The sequence below is a fragment of the Felis catus genome, chromosome D4, assembly GCF_018350175.1.
Source record: "Felis catus isolate Fca126 chromosome D4, F.catus_Fca126_mat1.0, whole genome shotgun sequence".
Lineage (NCBI taxonomy): Eukaryota > Metazoa > Chordata > Mammalia > Carnivora > Felidae > Felis > Felis catus.
In genome coordinates, this window is record NC_058380.1 from 39822582 (window position 1) to 39842763 (window position 20182).

The following is a 20182-nucleotide window of genomic DNA, read 5'->3' on the forward strand; positions in this document are numbered from 1 at the left end:
TTGTTCACGGTTGGTGGGAATGTAAATTGGTACACTTACGGTGGAAAATAGTATAGAAGTTCCTAATTCCACTTCTGGGTTTTCATCTAAAGAAAACGAAAACACTAACTTGAAAAGATAAATGCACCACCCGGTACATTTCAGCATTATTTGCAACAGCCAAGAGATATGGACACAACTTAAGTAACCTAAGTGTCTACTGATGGATGAATGGATAAAGAAATTGTGGTGTGTGTGTGTGTGTGTGTGTGTGTGTACGTATATATCTTGTCAGTTGCAACAACGTGGATGGACCTTGAGGGCATTATGCTGAGTGAAATAGTTCAAACAGAGAAAGACAAACACCATATTATCTCACTCATATATGGAATCTAAAAAAAAAAAAGCTCATAGATACAGACAACAGATTGGTGGATGGTGGAGGCGGGGCATGGGGAATGAGAGAAATAGGTGAACCGGTTGTTTGCTTGTTTTTAGTTAAGTTTTTTTTGTTTAAATAAATTATTACAAAAAGAAAAAGAAAAAATAGAATGGGTGAAAGTGGTCAAAGGGTACAAACTTTCGGTTATTAGATAAATAAGTTCTGGGGATCTAAAGTACAGCAGGGTGACTGTGGTTAACAGTATTGTATTGTGTACTTGAAAATTGCTAAGAGTAGATCTTAAAAGTTGTCACCCCAAACAAAAAAGCGTTAAGTATGAGAAGTGATGGGTATGTTAATTAACCTTATTGCGGTCATCATTTCACAATATACATGTATATAAAATCATCACGTTGTACACCTTAAACTTACACAATGTTATAAGTCAATTATATCTCATTAAAGCTTGGGAAAAGAAAGAAAAAGGAAAACAAAAAAAATAATAGAAAGTGGGAAAAATACTAACAGGTTAATATTTTATTTATTTCGGGGCGCCTGGGTGGCGCAGTCGGTTAAGTGTCCGACTTCAGCCAGGTCACGATCTCGTGGTCCGTGAGTTCGAGCCCCGCATCAGGCTCTGGGCTGATGGCTCAGAGCCTGGAGCCTGTTTCCGATTCTGTGTCTCCCTCTCTCTCTGCCCCTCCCTCGTTCATGCTCTGTCTCTCTCTGTCCCAAAAATAAATAAAAACGCTGAAAAAAAAAATTTTAAAAATATTTTATTTATTTGTATCCATGAACTAACAGGGAATATTGATGGCACCCACCCTAGGCACCTTGACTCATTCCCTCAAACATGCATAGGGATGTAAGCCAGACTGATTTTCAAGGTCAGATATTGGCTGTTGGCCTCTCATGATTTTCACCAGTGAGTTGACTTAATGGGTTATGTAATAGGATTCAAAATTCCCATATGCTATTATGTATAGTCTTCTGGATAATTTCTGGAGGCTTTTCATTGCTTTAGGATTCTTTGTCCTTTTAAGTGCATCATGTAAAATTCTTGATTAATTTCTTGATGTTAACATCACAAATGGATTTAGGTACCAATACAAACACTGGAAACTTAAGCTTTTTTTTTTAATTTTTTTAATGTTCATTTATTTTTGACAGAGAGAGAGAGAGAGAGAGAGACAGAGCATGAGCGGGGGAGGGGAGAGAGAGAGGGAGACACAGAATCCAAAGCAGGCTCCAGGCTCTGAACTGTCGGCACAGAGCCCGACGCGGGGCTCAAACTCACAGACCGTGAGACTGTGACCTGAGCCGAAGTCGGACACTCAACCGACTGAGCCACCCAGGCGCCCCATAAGCTTTTGAACAAAAACCCAACAACCAACCAAAAGACAACAGAAAACCCCAACAATCCCCAGGAACGGAACATGGGGGGGTGACATATATGGCCATGATCTTTTCAATTGTTAAAGACCACAACCATTTCTCAGATTAAAACTCTGTGAATAAACGAACACATTCCATGTGCAAAATGATAGAAAAAATTACGATAGAAACAATCCGTTTTGTAGCTTCTGGCTCATAATGTTCAAGTGAATAAAGATCACATTAGGAATTGCAATTTCTCAGTGCGCTAAATAAATACTAGCATACATACATTTCTCTTTCTTTGCTTTTAGGGGTATTTGCCATTGTTATGAGGAGTGCTTATCCTAAGAGTCCATGGAACAGTTAGATAATGTTAAAAATATCTTAAAACAAGCAGCATCTAGCTGCAGCTGATTATATACATGGCACTCCATTCTTCTTGAGGTAGTGTGGATGGGACAGTATTCCATAAGCATGTGACATCAGGAGGAATGAGTGCCTACCAAGTATGAGATACGTTAATTAAGCCAGAGAGCAAAAAAACACATTTTTTTCTTTAATTATTTTAATTATAATATATGCTTATATAGTAGTATGTCAGGTAAAATTAAAAATTCCCCTTTGAAGCAGTGGTAGGTATCATTTCAAATATGTTTCTAAGCATGCATGTGAATATATGTCTAAAGAATAAAGCATTACTGATTCAGATTTCTTTATTTTGTTTAATTTTTTTAGAGACAGCATGTGCATGAGTGGGGTGGGGGGGGTGCAGAGAGAGAGGGAGAGAAGGAATCTTGAGCATTGGAGCCTATCACAGGGCTTGATCCCACCACCCTGGGGTCATGACCTGAGCCGGAATGAAGAGTCAGGCACTCAACTGAGGGAGCTGTCCAGGCGCCCTTAACCTCTTCAGACATCGGCACCATCCACATAATGGAATTGCTCTAAATGAAGTTTTAAAATTATTAGCATTGAAACTATCATGTCACGTACTAGGAGAGGGTGATTTTTTTTTTTTTCCTGTGTGGTACATGGTATCTACTGGGAGTGCGTTGGTTGGTTGCCACGGAGATTTGTTGGGTCAAATATTGTGCAGAGAGGTTGGTGGTCATTTGGTGATTCATGAGTTGGGTTGCGTTAGGGTTATCTGTTGTAGCAATAATAACATTTAAGACATTGACTTGGAATTGTGCAAATATATTCCACATCCCATTCTTAATCCGTAATCCATAGACTAGAAAGTGAAACTAAGAAGATGCACTGGGTTCTTTTGTACTTAGATTAGTAGATCTAGGGTAGTTAATCTGATCGTATTACAGATATTTTGGCAAAGAATACATCCGTTATATTTATAACCCTGATGTTGACCGATGCCCTCCTGCCCCATGATATCTAGATCAAGGGTTTGCAACCCCTGGTGTTATGCCGTGAGGAAGTCTAATGCCTTCCCCCAAATTTCTGCAGGTTTTCACAACAGAGTTGGGGGGGGGTGTGGGTGGGGGTGGGATGTGACCAAAGCCGGGCAGGGCCCCTGCATCGGTACCTGCTGTCTCAGTCTCAGTTCCCCATCTCTGACTCAGACGGGCAACTCGGCCCCTTCTTGGGTTTATACCTCCATCCGCACACCTCCTCATACATGGAACGCACACCATCTTGTTCCTGCTCAGGCACACACATGTCCACACAAAGAAATAGTGACCCTATTCGCAGTTTGAGGGTTATGAGGCAGAATTCCCACCATAATGGACACGGCAAACAACCTACAGTCATTCATTGACTATTTGTGTTCTTGCCCATCTTGCCCCAGGTAGCTGCTTGCTCCCTTTTGTATTAGATGCTGCCGACCTCCGACCACTTCTCTCCTTCTTTCTCTCTCCTCCCCTCATCTTTTCTGCTCTCCTCGCCCTCCTTCAAATATGCAGAACAAGTTAGACTTTCTCACCTCTCTCTGTACAATCTCCATCTTCAAACCCATGAGTAGAATCATCTAACAGGGTCCACCCCCAAAAGACATTATGACTGTAAAAAGGAAAAAAGTCACAAATACCTATAGGTCATTTTGGTAGTGTTGTGTTTTACAAGACGGGATCAAAGGATACATACTGTTCTGCAATTTGCTTTTTTATCTTTCATCACAAAAAGCACTATGGATAATATCCATGTCATTTCAAGCAATTTCATGGATAGTATCCCATCATACATTAAATTTAGGAATCCTCTCTATCAATAGATAACCAATATATTTTTAATTTTTTCCTTCAACTTTTCACTATCATAATGATGTCTTTGCATCTGTGTGAGTGAATTGCTATAGGAAAAACCCTAGAAGTAGAACTACAGGATAAGTGATAAGCACATTTAAAATTTGGGGGGCATTTGGGTGGCTCAGTCGGTTAAGTGTCCAAGGCTTGATCTCAAGGCTTGTGAGTTCCAGCCCCGCATTGGGCTCTGTGCTGACAGCTCAGAGCCTGGAGCCTGCTTTGGATTCTGTGTCTCCCTCTCTCTGCTCCTCCCCTGATCGCATTCTGTCTCTCTGTCTCAAATAAATAAATAAATAAACAAACATTAATTTAAAAAATTGTTCTGATAGACTCTTTCAAACTGTTCATAAAATAGCATGTGTATTCATTCCCATTAACAAGGTACACATTCACAAGGGATATTTTTAAAGCCTCTTATAACAATTTTAAACAGCCACTGGCATATTACATCATCCTTGCAGATGCTAGATGGTTAGGATTAGACCAAGAAGTGATTTCTAAACATTGCCACCTGAAACCCACTACAATCTTGCCTAACAGGAATAAATGATAAGAAATAAAACTGAATAGGGATCCAAAATCCTTGGCTTAATGAAAGAAAAGAGAATCTAGGTCTGGTTAGGGTTTGAGTAGGTTGCCAAGTTTAGAGACATTGACCTCGAATGCTGGAGGAAAGGTGAAAACGAGCCCCTTGTGCCAAGACTACAGGAGACTCAAGACTGTGGGTCATGTTCCAGCAAGCTCTGGTGGAATTGCTGTCTTCTCCTTCTCTTTATGGGTAAGGCCCTCACGGGACTGAAACCTATGCTACCAGATTTCAGAACCAAAGCCCCTACGGAGAAAGAGCGGTGGGAGTCACAGAGGGCTGTGCCTAAACCTCCAGGCAAGAGTATGCTCGGCCTTTGGCCACATTCCTTCTGACAACCTGTCCATGCTGCTGAGACTTAACCCTGTGATTTACAACCTGCTTCATCCACAGGACAGTGCTTTGCACTTGTTGGCAAAGTTTCTGGGGTAAAATGTTACCACTGAGTACTATTTTGGGAAAGGAAACAGGAGATCTGGTATCTGGCTCAGACACTGCCACTCACTGACGTTTTGTCCTTAGGTCACCTCTCAGTGTCTCACTTTATCCGGAAAACATCTCTGCAATGCCCCCAGCGTCTTCCAGGGAAAGATCCTCTGTGATACTATGAATGCGGTCTGTAGCACAAATTGCATTTCAAATGTAAGCTTTGTTAGTAAAGGACGTTCTCCTATAGCTCTTTGTAAACACCATAAAACCAACCAACAAACAAAGCCCATTGTTAACAAGTCAAAAGAAAAAGAAATTTGGAATTAGATAGTAGTGGTGGTTGCATAATGTTGTGAACATATTGTAAGCCACTGACTGTTTAAAAAAAAAACCAAGAAATGAAGAGGAAAGAGAAGGGAAGGGAAGGGAAGGGAAGGGAAGGGAAAGGAAAGGAAAGGAAAGGAAAGGAAAGGAAAGGAAAGGAAAGGGGACATGTCTTTCTAAGCTGGAAAGACAACGAAAAGGAAGGGAAATCACTTCTCTGAGTACATTTTATGTCAGGCCCTCTTCAGTTCCTTAGAGATGGTGTCTTAATTTCATCTTCTTCCTAACCTGAGATATAGAAATTATTACCCAGATTTTTTTTTTTAGGAAAATAACAGTCTCAACACCTTGTCCACAGTCACAAGGCAGTTAATTTTCTTGCCCAGAATTTGAATTTAATTCTCTTTGACTCCTAAACCTGAGTCCTTGCAACTATACCATGCTTCTTCTAGAACTACTCCAACGTTCAGAGCCAGTATAAGAACCGTCAATGGCACCAAACCCATGTATTCAGTTTCCCCTCAAGAGACAAGACTCTACATGGAGGAACTTGAGGGCTTTCCCAGATGTCAACCCTCAAAAGTTCAATGAGGTGTCTCTGCCTGAGAAGGACAGTCCATTATGAGTCTAGTGTTTGCACATTCATCTTAACCTGCCTGGGTCTATTTGCATTTTCAGTCCAAAACTCTCTTTTGGGTTAATGAGCCCCACGAGTTCTCCAGCCAAACGTTTATTGGCTTCCAGCTCAACATAAGCTTGTATCTAATCAGTGTAGACGTTGAAACAAGTTCCATGCTGGCAAATTCCCAAAGCAAAAGGAGGTAAATGAGAACAACATGAATGAGACAAACAAGGGAACCACCATGGGGGAACAGTTTAATCAACACTTACAGAAACATAGCTGTCTCCTGCTGAGATGGAAATACATCTGTTGGGTAGATGTCCTGGTGCCTTTAACCATACTCTCTTCTTCAAGTACAAAGCCTTTCTGCCTTTCACACCACTCCGGCTGAAGATCGTTTTGTAACAAGAAGAGTTGAGAAATCTCAGATCCAGCTTTTAAATTAATTTTTTTTTAAATAAAGGATAGTAGTAGACACTGTTGGTGCCTTACCCATGACCTCTTGGATGCTCACTTTGAGTCCAGTGTCAGCAAAATCCCTGAGGATTTTGTCAGACCAGGGAATATGATAGGCCTGGGTGCAAGGAAGTTGAGAGTGCTAGGGAGCTAATCCAATGACTGGTCTCATCTACAAACTGCTCTCATCCAGTGGGGGAGTTGAGAGATTACTAATTTAGAAGACAAATAGCCAAAGACTGGCTTGATATGTATCGATAAGTAGCTCAGCCTCCTAATCCCATGGCTGAGACAACTCAGAGGCAAGCTCTACACTGTCCCTGAGTTCTCAAGCTCTAGGCAACTGGCATGATAAAGTATTCTTTATTGTCATCCCGTTCTTCCCTTTCTCACTTCCCCATCCCCCTCTTGCTTGTTCCTGGGATTATCTCCCCAAAGTCTACTTGTGTTAGCATCTTGGTCTCAGAGTATGCTTCAGGAAGAACCCAAACCAGACAAGGGTGACTCACATGCTCTGGATGAAAAAGGGAATGGTCAGTAGGCAAATAAGCTTTCGACCCTTGTCTTTATTCCCCCTATTGACTTTGGATTTCTCTCATCTCTTCAGAAACTTTCTTCCCTCAACTAATCTCCCGAAGCCTCAAGGTTTTCCCAGCCATCTGTAAAGTAGGTGGTCTCTTCGTCTATGGCCACTCTTACAGTTAGATGGTAGCATCCACTAGGTCTCTCCTTCCTTGGAAAGTTCAATGTTTTCATCTTTGGTTCTCTCCCAGGTGCCAGGGCCACTAGATTACTCCCGAACCTGTTCACAGTCTTCTATTTCTCATGACCAACCCCCATCTTCTGCACAAAGAGCTGGAATAGTGAGACGACTCCAAAAGGAAATGGCCACCAGATTCTTCCTGAAACGCCATGTTCTACATCACTCCTTTCTCCCACGAACAAGACCTTTTTCATCACTGAGCTGGATAAATTCATGTGTCTCACTCCTTTTCCTGTATCAGAAATAGCTCCTCAGTTTCTCTCCTTTCATACAAATCCCTGCCAAGTACAGTGCCATGGTCAAGGGCACAGGGAGCCATGAAATCACCATATTTCTGCCCCCACCCCATTCTGATGGCACTGGAACAGGAGGGGATATATCCTCCTCCTACCCTGTGTCCACCCTATGAGGGTTCTGCCAGCTTCCTTTACTAATTCACATTTGCAGGAACCCCCTTACAGTGAATTCAGCATCCTTAGGAAGACGGATTGGGAGTGGACAATTTGGACATGATTTCGGTTCTCCTTCGATTATACAGAAGAACACAAAGCAAAGAACGTTGTGAAGAGTGATACAATGCATTACTCAAGCCTGTCAATCTGTGCAAGGCCTTTAAGGGACTGTGTTGTTAACCTAAACTGCTACGCCACCCCCCCCCCCCAGTTATTATAGGAAATGCTGTTTATATCAATATTTAAATATGCTATTTCCCCCAAATGAACCACAACAGCTTCATTTAAAGTTATTTTATTATGCTGAACAGATATTTGGACAATTTAAAATTCCACTTGCTATACAAACAACTCCAATAATGCCTCAGTTTAGCATGTAAATACATATTTAAACAATTTAAAACCACATTGACTGCGTAATTTGTATTTGTTACTGCTCAAAAGAAAGGACTTTTTATTTAGTGTGCCAAATAATGTGAATTTGGATGCCTTCTGAAAGGATGCATTATTCATGTGGAAGAGAAACAAAATCAATAAATGAAAATTCAAATAAAAAGAAAACCCATTATGATACTGCACTCAGACAATGATCATCTTGTGTGTTATTTGCTCAAGGAAAAGACACAGGAAAATGGCCCTTTTGGAACTGAGCTATGGACTGAATCATAAACTCCTGCTTAGGCTGTTGGAAAATAAACGGAACGATACATTTCTAAAATTCTCCTCAATTTTCCATTTGTTTGTGACCGTAAAAAATGTAAAAATTCAACAACAAAATACGTTTGGAAGATTAAGATGTTATTATTGTTGTTGTTTTATTTAATTTAATTTTATTTATTTATTTTTTTAATTTATTTTTGGGACAGAGAGAGACAGAGCATGAACGGGGGGAGGGGCAGAGAGAGAGGGAGACACAGAATCGGAAACAGGCTCCAGGCTCCGAGCCATCAGCCCAGAGCCTGACGCGGGGCTCGAACTCCCGGACCGCAAGATCGTGACCTGGCTGAAGTCGGACGCTTAACCGACTGCACCACCCAGGCGCCCTATTTAATTTTATTTTATGTTGTTACCACGTCACTTGTTTCACTGCTACAGGGTATCTAGAATACAGGAAGGTCCTCAAAAGGGTTCTGAGGAAAATCATCTTTCTGCTTATAGAGAAAACCAGTCAAGTGTGTCTGGTTGTGGGGGGAGGAAAAGAGGGATGTCGATTCTGGCATATCTCGGAAAGTTCCCTTCATTTTCACATGGGCCCCAATAGTGGTCAAAAGGTCTGATGTCCTGGCTCAAACCTTGCCTCTAACAACGCTACTACCTTCTCTAGTTTCTATCATTAGCTTTGCGAAGCATTGGTGTGTCACCTGTAAGATACGGGGTTAGTGATAGCACCTGCCTCAAGGTGTTGGAGAGGATTAAAGGAACCTGCCAGCCCGCACCTAGTGCAGAGAAGTTACCCAACTGAGGTTAGCAATAAGCATGTCTGAGAGTCACCCTGCCTTTCCTATAGACAGCCGACTGGCAAAGCATATGGCCATCTTTCATCAGCAACAATGAGTGCATGTGCTGTCGTTTCTTGTTGAAGAATATGATTTCAGACTCTGTGCTGCTCCTTGCTTATCAAACGTTATGAGAAATAACCCTCATGGAACACTGCCTGAAAATAGTCGACATGTTATCCTTGGGTCAATAGAGATCATCAAAAAGCTGTAACTGATAGGACGTGTAAGAGCGGATATTATCGAATTCATTTTGGTGAATGACATTTCATGCCATCAGTTTATACTGAAGTGTGAGAAGTAAACAGCTCTGGGAAATTAAACGTGTAATTATCATAGGGATGTCTTGAGGATGTTACGTACTTTTTTACGTGATTTCTTCTTTTTTGAAGGTACCTTAGTCCCGAAGGCTAGGAAAATACTTATTAATTCATCAAAAAGTTGTCTCTTGCTCACTCAGTTTTTGTTGGGCGCTATTCTGGCTACTAAAAATACAAGAGTGAAGGAAAGAGACAAAAATCCCTGCTCCGACTAACAGAGTTTACATTCTAACTGCTTGGCAACTGGTTTATTTTTATCTTATGGATACTGCAAATCTTATAACCGACTTGGTTCAATTCTTTGCTTTGGTTTCTAGCAAGTTCAGAGCCAAATGATGCAGGTCCTTATAGCGTACAACGTCCTGTGCTTTCTTCCAATTTCTCATCTATTTATTATCCTCCTGCAAAAATTCATGTTTCCGTAAGCAACCTCAACCCCTTTTAGGAGACACAAAGTTAAGAATTTGTAAAATCATCAAAAAATGAATAAACAAACAAACATAAGAACACAAATCTTGGTCTACAGAGATTCAAATGACTATAAATTAAATGTACCTACATCTTCAGTGTAGACCATCTAATTTTACTTCCCATTACCTCTCACCTCCAACCTCAGGGCAATAATTCACTGCACTTCATTCATTAACAGCTAATCATTGGCCATCTGCAATATGCCCTATTCTATTCGAAGCGGAGGGATTAATAGTTAACAAGACAAATGATGTCAAGGCTCTCTGAGAACCCGGATCTATATGGAGGCCTCACAAACTTGCCCAATATTCAAAGACCTCCAGGAAAGGGCTATGGTGAGGTCCTCATGATGGAATTAATGCCCTTATTCAAAAAGAGATACGAGATTGATTTATTGCCTCTCTTTCTCTCTGCCGATTAACCAATGTAGGCCATGTGAGGACATACTCAGAAGAGGGCCCTCACGAAGAACGGACTTCCAGCCTCCAGGAACTGTGAGAAATGAATTTCTGTTGTCTGAGCCACATCGGCTACGGTATTCCGTTACAGCAGTCCCCATGGACCAGAACACATGTGATGAAGGAATTCGGCTGATAGGAATTGCACCAGTCTGCCCCATACGCCACAGAGAATGGTGTTAATAGTTGTGTTGGCATCTCTTCATTCAACAAATATTGTGAGGCCACCAAATTCCAGACACTGCCAGGAGCTGGAGGATGTGAGGACTATAAACGTGATCTCTAGTCTTAGTTGAATAGGACATACAGACACGTAAACAGGTACCGACAAGGGGTGACGTATGTGCTCGAGGTGGAACAGGACAGAGTATGGGCACACACGGGAAGCACGCTGTCTTGGGGTGTCAGCCAAGACTTTCCAGATGCAGTAATGTCTAAACTGAAATCTTCTTTTTAACTTTTTTAAAATATTTATTTATTTTTTTGGGGGGGGACAGAGAGAGAGGGGGGCAGAGGATGCGCAGCCGGCTCTGTGCTGACAGCAGATAGCCCCCTGCAGGACTCGAACTCCCCAACTGTGAGATCGTGACCTGAAGCGAAGTCAGATGGTTAACTGACTGAGCCACCCAGGCGCGCTCTAAACGGACATCTTAAAAATAAGCAAGGGTCATCCGGGTACAGTGTGTCTATGAGCATGGGGCAAGAGGGTGATGTCTTTCAGAAGCGAGGGAGAGCTAATGGCAAGGAAACTTGGAGGTTGGAGAGGGCGTAGCTTCGTAGGAAAACGAGCAGTAGCACGATAGTATGGGGCGTGGGGAGGGGGTAGACGCAAGGACGGAGCACTCAGGAGCAACAACGTTTAACAGATAGGGGAGAATCCTCAGTGACATTAGCAGTGAGTGGCCCACAGGTTCACTGTCACGGAGGTCAAAGCAAGAGACAGTTCCAAAAGGGAAGAGTGGGGCCTGGGTGAAAAAGCTGAAAGTAAGGAGGGAAGAGTGCCCAGGGATCAAGGAAAGGAAGTGAAAGTTGGCCGACAACATGAGGAGAACAGTTCCAAAGAAGCAGTGGGAGGACATGGTCTTCCCACCTGCTCACGTCTACCATGCGGGCTGTTATGAGGGGAAGTGATTAGATATCTGGCCTTCCCTGGGTGCGACCTTGATCAAAACTGTAACAGGCATGTAGCATGGATGCATAGAAGTACACACACACACACACACACACACACTTGACTGTATGTAGTGTAGACCAAAAAATATTAAAAATGATTTTCTGTGTGGAGGGGGTATATATGGGTGTCGGGTAATAAGCAATTTTTGTTTACGTCTTATTTTTTTCTATATTTTATATGCTTTCTACATTGGACATCCATTATTTTGCAGTCGTAGAAACAACAAACTTAATTTCGAAATTGATCTACACAGGGGATGTATGGCGGGTGTCAAAGTTGCAAGGTTGGGTTGCATTATCTATGAACTAAAACATAAGTGCAGCTTTATTTTCATATCGATTGATCCAAGTGCATTTTTTCTGGCTTTCTTTGATTCCCTAACCAGTGATATTTTGCATGCTTAGAGACCAGGGAAGATTTTGTCTGAATAAGACAAATCAGTGTTGTGGGACCGAAAGGCATCTCCTATTTGGGGTAATTATTATATTGAAAATTTGCCCCGGATTCAGACGAGCTTTGAGCACATACAAAAACTGCCTTTCTTCCCTTTATGCACAGCAGGAATTTTTAAAAAGAAATTGTTAAGGTAACATTCGCCTAGCTCAGCTTCAGCCAAAATTGGAAGAAGGACAGAAAACTCAAAATGGTCCGTTTACATTATAGTTACCCCCTTTTCAATTAGAATATTTAGAGGAAGTAAATATCTGGCAGAGAAAAGCACTTTTCCGATCTAATGGCAAGAAAGATCCTGTTAAAATTTAAGCTCTTTTGGGAAATAAACTGGTAATTCACTCACATTGCAGAGGACAGGCAGTTAGGTCCCTGATGAATAACGTAGCCTCAAAGCCTACTGCCCAGCACCTACCCTTTCTCTCCTGGTCCCCCAGCTCCTTAGCAAACTCTCAGAGGGATGACAACTGGGTGATTCCAACTGGAAAACAGGAAATCAAAGAACTTGAGTCCCTTGCTGGAACCCATGACATGTGATTAAAAAGGAAACCTGGAATTCTTCCTTCCTTCCTGCTATACCCCACACACCTCCCACAGCTAACTCGGCAGCCGGTACCATGGCTTTCCCAGCTAGTCATTAGAGTCTGCAAACCTCTACCAAGCAAGCGCTCTTAGACTGGATCAAGAAATACCTGCAACGTTTTCATGTGCTCATTTCCTGTCTCCTACAACCACAGGATAAATGTTTATGAAGGTTTTTAAAACAACACAAAGAAAAGCAGAACACCTATTTGTGTGTGTCCTGTGATCACAGCATTTACATAAACCGGCAGATGACCCACAGTAGTGTCTGACTGGGGTCGGATCAGTGGAACAAGAGTCAGAAGCCGAATGTAAGTAAAAGCAATGGCGGTTTTACAGGTGTTTCATAAAGAATGTTGAAGGGTATGTGCATGGATGTTGTGTTTGCCACCTAGACTGCCCCCTCCTGGCTGGAGACAGTCCTCCAGCTCGCAAAAACATTGCCCTTGGCTAGAGGGAGCTGCCCAGCCCAAGGCCAATGCCCCTTCCAAAAAAAGATTCTCTTCCAACGGCTGGTCTGTACTGACATACACACATCCAAGCTCCTGGCCTCAATTTGGAACAACCGTGAAGGGCCATTTCGGTCTCTGAGCTCCCCGGTCGCCTGAGGCCTTTGGTGAGACTGCGTCATAGTTCATCCTTTCTCTCCACCTGATCCCATTTCCCATACTCGCTCACGGATGCTGTTCCAACAGCACCCCCAATAAGATTTCTGCAAGCAAATCTCCGTCAGAGAAAATGTTTCCTAAGGGACTCAAATGACTATACAGCCTGGTGGATTGTTACTTTTTGCAAACATGTGGCTTTTCCTCTCAGTGGGAGTATTACATCTCTACACCTGCTGACGTCAGGTTGGGCCACGTCACTCGATTGACCACAGAAATGTGAGCGGAAGTGATAAATGCCACTTATGAGTAGAAGCATTAAGAGCCATCAGTGGCTCTACTATCTTTGTTTTCATTCTATGCGCTTCGATGAGGAGGATATAGGACCACTCCCTCAGCCTGCGCTCAACAATGAAGAGTACCTAGAACTGAGCCCGAGACACCCCACAACTGACATGTATGAATAAAAATTAATGTTGCTATAAACCGTCAAGATTTGGGGATTATATGACACTATGGTATAGCAGTCTAAGCAGGATGATACGAAAAACAAAAAAAAAACCAAAGTATAACCTCAAGTGATATTCAAAGAAAAATTCCCCAGCATGGCTAAAATTAACAACACAGGAAACAAGAGGTGTTGGGGAGGATGCGGAGAAAGGGGCACCCTCTTACACCGTTGGTGGGAATGCAAACTGGTGCAGCCACTCTGGAAAATAGTATGGAGTTTCCCCAAAAAGTTAAAAATAGAATTACCCCACCATCCAGCAATTGCACTACTAGGTATTTACCCAATGAATATAAAAATACTGATTGGAAGGGATATATGCATTATTATCATGCTAGCAGCATTATCAACAATAGCCAAATTATGGAAAGAGCCCAAATGTCCATCGGCTGATGAGTGGATAAAGAAGAGGTGATATATATAGATAGATAGATAGATAGATAGATAGATATTACTCAGCCCCCCAAAAGAATGAAATCTTGCCATTTGCAATGACATGGATGGAGCTACGGTGTATTATGCTAAGTGAAATGAGCCAGTCAGAGAAACAGACTCTTAACTATAGAGAACAAACTAAGGGTTACTGGAGGGGAGGTGGGGGGGGATGGGGTAAAGGGGGGATGGGCATTAAGGAGGGCGCTTGTTATGACGGCACTGGGTGTTCTATGTAAGCGATGAGTCACGAAATCTTACACTTGAAACTAGAAAATAAAAGCAAATAAAATAAATTTCCAAACTAAAAAAAAAATTATCTGTGTAAGATAAAAAGAAACTGAGAGAGGTTATAAAATTGGTGTGACGAGTATTTAATATGTAATTCAGCTAAAACTGATTAATAGGCATTGTCTGAGTATTTATATACAACTGACAAAGTTGGACAGTTTCCTAGAATCGCCATCACGTGCCTAGAACTGAAAAAGAAAACATAAGTCACTTAAAAAAAGTTCCCGTTCCCCATTCTTTTCACTCTCAGTATATCTAACACTTAGCACCTGCCTGTGAAACTGCTCTTTCCACAGCTGAATTTCAACTGTCTACCAGAATGTAACTCCATCTTTCCTGAACCCTCCCCTGAGCAACACAGGGTTAAGAAATGGCGGAAAGAATTCTGAATCTCCTTAGAGGTTAGGGCAGAGGAGGGGGTGGAGGGACAAGGAAAGAAAGAAGGCCAGCACCAAAAGATGAAATTCCCTTAGCAGATTGCGGCAGAAGGGAGGAGGGAGAGGAAGAGGCCAAACCCTTCAAATTTAATACCTCTCCATTCATCCTTGTTACACACGTAAGAGCACGGGGGATAAGTACACCAAGAAATATGGCCAGCAGGACCAAAACCCAAAGGTTGACAGTGTTGAGCCGAGGAATTATGGGAAGATTCTTTCGTCTATTGTTTTCTAGGATTGCGAAAGTATTTCTAATGAACACAAACCTTCTGCGATTAGAAGAAATCAAATACTTCAAGAAGAGAAAAATATCCCTGAGCCAGGCAACTGCTAACTGCCATGACCCATCTCCCCTGACTATCTGATGGAGGTCGGAAAGCAAACTCAGGTGTTAAGGGACAGAGCTGGAGGGAGAGGTGCTTAACCCGGAAATAAAGCTGTGTCTCAACCAGGAAGAGGGACCAAAATGTAAAAGCATCAGGCGGCGTGGAAGAACGTGATGTGCCAGGTCAACGATAACCATTCTGAGGCAGAGAATGGTAAAAGACACGGCTGCGAGAAAGTTCGGGGGCCTGGCATGAAGCAACAGTGATTGAGCATCACGGCATCCTCAAGACACTCACAGCTTTCTGAATCTGAATGGGACAAAATCCTGATGGAATAATCTAGAAACTTTTCCTTATCTGGTGGAAAACTGCTCCTTATCTCGAGTTTTTTGGTTTGTTTTGTTTTGTTTTTTTCTTGTCTCCCTGACACTGGCCAGAAGCTGACTTATTAATTGGAAGGTCCATTTTTTTTTTAATACAAAGATAATAATGACATGTGACTTCTATTTGGCCTATAAAATCTGCATCCATTTTTTGCATGAAGGAGACCCAAAACTTCAACACTGTGATGGTGGAGAGATAAATAAATGATCTTGTTTCTGAATTCATCTTCTATGAATTGTTCATGCCACCAAGTAGTGCCTCACAGACTCATGCACATGAGCTCATTGTAGCCATGGTAGAACAGCAGGGATCAAGATGGAAGCCACTTGGTTCTTCTTACACTAAGGCAGTGCCCTCTCTCTCTCTCTCTCTCTCTCCTTTGTTACGCAGAGATGCATCCAGAAGGATGGAGTGGAGGGCCATGCGGGACTTCACCTGTTACTGTCTCTAAGAGATTTGGCCTGCCTTCCTATCATTAGGGCTTGCGTTTTCCTGCCACACTTCAGGAGACCTCATCATTATTTCACATAAATTATCACACCATGTGACGTGAGTGAGTAGAATCATAGATTTTGTTTTAGTTTTTGGATTACCAGAAGTACTGATGACTGAGGAAGAAGCACTTCTTGCTTGCTAAATATGATTTCAGATTTTTAGAAAGGAAAAGGCATGTTTTTCTACAGCTCTCTCGTTAGATCTTTTTTTTTATATATATATGAAATTTATTGTCAAATTGGTTTCCATACAACATCGTTAGATCTTTTAAAAGAGGAAAATCCCTGAATGTATTCCATTGTTAAGTTCTCCCATAATAGTGTAGTCTTAATGCTTAAATCATTTATTTTAAGGCTGTATTAGATATTAACTAAACACCCTGGGGGCAAGGATGCCATAACTCCTTCCTCTGTCCAACACTGAGCACAGAAGTCTTTGTGTTCCTACTCAGCTCCAAGTAGGTATCTGTAAATATTTCTTGGATGAATATTGAATCGTGAATGAAAATACGGCTGAATGAACCGCTCACAGGACGAGGATGTGCTTTAGCGTGTCTGGCACAAATTAAAAAATATGAAAGACTTTCTTTAATCTCCATGTGAGGCTGTTTTCCTTCTTCCTCCCTCCTTACTCTTTCCCTATAGGTAAAGGTTGTTTCACAATATGGGGAAGGTCTTTTGAGGCAAGAGGATTATTATTTATTTCTCATTAATTAAAGTGGCAGAATCAGAGAGGACTAGCTTTTCCTTTGAAGTAGATCAGTTCTTTTAAGTTAGATCAGATTTCATGTCAATTAAAGGCACCATCACTGAGCGTACCTGCGGAAATACACCTCCTCTCTCAAACCCTTTAAGGGCTTGGCTAATACATGAGAGATTTCCTTAGGGAAGGGGGGTTTTTGTCTTTTATTCTGTCTTTTATGTTAAGAGTTCCTGGTGGGATGTTGGCGTGGAATTCACATTTTCCCTCTTTTGCTCATTTCCCATGTTTAGATTCAGCAAAAAAAAAAAACAAAAACAATAAGAACAACAACAATCCCATCCCTCATGGAAGGAGTTTACGTTCAGGATAATAAATAGCATTCCCACATTTGACTCAACACGTTCGACGTTCATATCAGGAAACGTTGAACGTCGTGAGGTTGTTGTCGAATTTCTTGGTGTCATTTTTGGTTCTCTAATCCTATGACATGTCAAAGATCACATTTTTTTTTTAATTTTCCACCAGCATTACGGACCAAAAAGGGTCTTTTAATTGCTGCTGTGTGCAGATGTCCTTCTAAGCCTGGGCTGGCTTCCCCGGAGCTCTTTTCTTCTTGACAGGGCAAGGGATCAGGCTCTTTTCACGTTACGAATGTTACTGAAATGGAATGCTACAGGGCTGGCAAAAGGGTAGTTCGTAGAGCATAGCTCCATGGCTCTGACTCCTGTTACAGCTATCGAGATTTCTGTTTCCACTTTCATTTCTGAACGCAGCACTCAATGCATCTATTCTTTCTTACCCAGTGACTGTACCTTAGCAAAAGCTAAGTGGGCCCAGGGTCTAGCGGGGTCCTTTTCTTTACGCATAAACCCTAATTGTAGAAGGACAGGCTATTGCCTTGCTTCTCCTCAGTGTTTGTGACCGACGCCCTTCAGACTGGCCATTCCCAGCGACCCAGTCTCCACCTTCCCTGAGAAGTGACCCCTGGGGGCCCTTCCCACCCACTACGCGCATTAGTTCTGAAACCCTCCTGAAAGTCATCCCCACAGCAGTAATGCTGTGCTTCATTTTCTCTCTTCAACCCATGCTTACGGCTCTTACCTTTTTGAAAAGCCATTTACTCTACTGATTGCACACACGTTCTTCTTAAATCTTCAATGGGGAGGGGCGCCTGGGTGGCTCAGTCGGTTATGCATCTGACTTCAGCTCGGGTCATGATCTCGCGGTTCGTGGGCTCGAGCCCCGCATCCGGCTCTGTGCTGACAGCTCAGAGCCTGGAGCCTGCTTCGGATTCTGTGTCTCCCCCTCTCTCTGCCCCTCCCCTGCTCATGTTCTGTCTCTCCCAAAAATAAATAAACATTTCAACAAATCTTCGATGGGGAAAAATGCTCAAAGTCTTCAGTTTGCGTGGGTAGTAGTACCTTTTAGTGGGGTCTGTGAGGCAGACAAAATTACCTGTTACCTGGGCTTTTCTCTATTCACAATAGTCACGTTGGCAACCATCTCCCATCTGTCTGTGAAATAAAATACTGGGGGGAAAGTGATGGTCCAAGGATGGTTACTCTTACAGATGGGCTGTACCCCCGGCTTGTGGGAAATGAATCACAAGGCAAAAGGCTGCCATGCTCGTGGGTTCTGAGAGATTCCAGGAGAGGCATGCTGAGGTTGAGGGGAAGGAAAATCAAAAGAATCCTGTACATCCCGAACACAGCTACAGGGATTTCAGGATCAGCAGGGCTGCAGGGTGTTTTTGCCAACATCCCAGCAGCAGTAGATTAAGAAGAAGAAAAGTGGACGTTGTGTGTCTGAGAGAGAGCAAGAGGCCAGTTGTAATTGCCGGGCCATTTAGACCAGTCCAACGCCTAATTCCCTAAATTCTTCAAGAAAGACCACTTGCACTTTAGAGGTCAAAGCAAACCACGCCAAGCATTGACCAAGAGCAAAGATGAATCTGTACGTTCTTTCAGGTTTCCAGGTGCAGTACAATTACAAATGGGAAGGTCTGGTTATGGCAAGGTGACCCTAATTATCTTTATTAAAAACACAGATGGGGAGACAATACAAGCTAGTGTACAAGGAAAGCCTGTTCTTAGACAGAACTGTGTTTAAAGATGGACTAAGAGCTTAGAAAATTCCATTATGGGTCTATTAATACCCCTGCATTTAATTTTTTTCCCAGACTATCTTAAATCTCGCCTGCTCTAATCCAGAAATTATTATGGTGCAGCGGTTAAGCCTCGAGTACCACCTAGAGTTTATGTTCCACACCTTCCGCTTTCTGATCATGGAATGTTGGGCAAGTTGTCTAAAGTCTCTCAACCTCAATTTCTTCACCTGTGAAAGGGGAATAATAAAAAAAACTATCTGGCAGAACTGTTGTGAGATGTTTATTTGTTTTATTTTAGTTTTATTTATTGTGTGTGTGTGTGTGTGTGAGAGAGAGAGAGAGAGAGAGAGAGAGAGAGAGAAAGTGTGAGCGGGGGAGGGGCAAAGAGAGAAGGAGAGAGAAAACCCCAAGCAGGTTCCACCCTGACAGTATGGAGGCTTGAACCCACCAACCATGAGGTCATGACCTGAGCCCAAGTCAGACCCTTAACCAACCATTATTTAATGTGTGTGATTTTTGTTGACTTCGGCAGAATATGAACCTCTTCACCTCCCGAATCTGTGAGCTCTTATCTCTCTCCTTTCTACCACCTCAGTTTCTTCTTGTAGTCGCATTGGGAAACCTTGGCACCTTGCTTTTCATGGCCCATCCAAGCCATTTCCATATTTCCTAATAAGTGAGGCACCAACACAACCCCCTGTGGCATTTACTGCTCCCCAGAAAAGAAAACGTCTAATCAGAAACACTGAAGACTTCCCTTCCCAGAGCCAGCTTCCTCCCCAAGGGTTTTCCTCTTATCTCCGCCTGCAATCACCGGCAGAGAGTTTATTGGGAAAGAAAATATCAACCACGGCATTTCGCTTTGTGTTCTGTGAACATAAAATGGTCCACACTTCCCGCTTAGCGTATAACCCACCTCTCACGAGCCCTGTGTATTTCCTTCTCCGTGAATCGAGGCAGCCTTCAAGTCAACAAAGCTTAGTTTGTCGTAGTCCATCAAGACTGAGCCTCATAATACGCACACACTCCGAGGTACAAGTAACAAGTCTGTAAGTCACAAGGTGCCCACAAAGTCCTGAGAACCTGCACACAGGTTGACTTTGCCCAATTTGTACCACTTGACGGGAAAGCCAAATTTTATAGAAAAATACTTTGGGAAATGGAGCCTTAAGTCATATTCCAGATACCCAGGTTTCGGTTCTTTACCTTGTTAGTAGGAAGCAACCTTGCCAAATGTTACTTTGTTTGGGATTATTTTATATTATATTCTGTCAGTGCCACCCAGTTGAATTTTGGGGGACCCCCCCTAGCAG

At 42.5% G+C, this 20182-nt stretch overlaps 1 protein-coding gene and 1 long non-coding RNA gene across 10 annotated transcripts in view; one reads left to right on the top strand and one right to left on the bottom strand.

The window, feature by feature from the left end:
• The window catches only part of LOC109493803, a 30151-nt gene extending 11011 nt beyond the window's left edge, over positions 1–19140 (top strand). The window contains exons 3-4 of one of the 2 annotated variants that reach the window (XR_002148221.2): positions 15956–16114; positions 18942–19140. This is a non-coding gene — a long non-coding RNA (uncharacterized LOC109493803). Of the gene's footprint in view, positions 1–15955; positions 16119–18941 lie in introns of both variants that reach the window. The other variant, XR_002148220.2, reaches the window with a different exon arrangement.
• Positions 1–20182, bottom strand: part of NFIB (nuclear factor I B) — a 456253-nt gene that overhangs the window by 401441 nt on the left and 34630 nt on the right. The gene's annotated exons all lie outside the window — the stretch shown is intronic.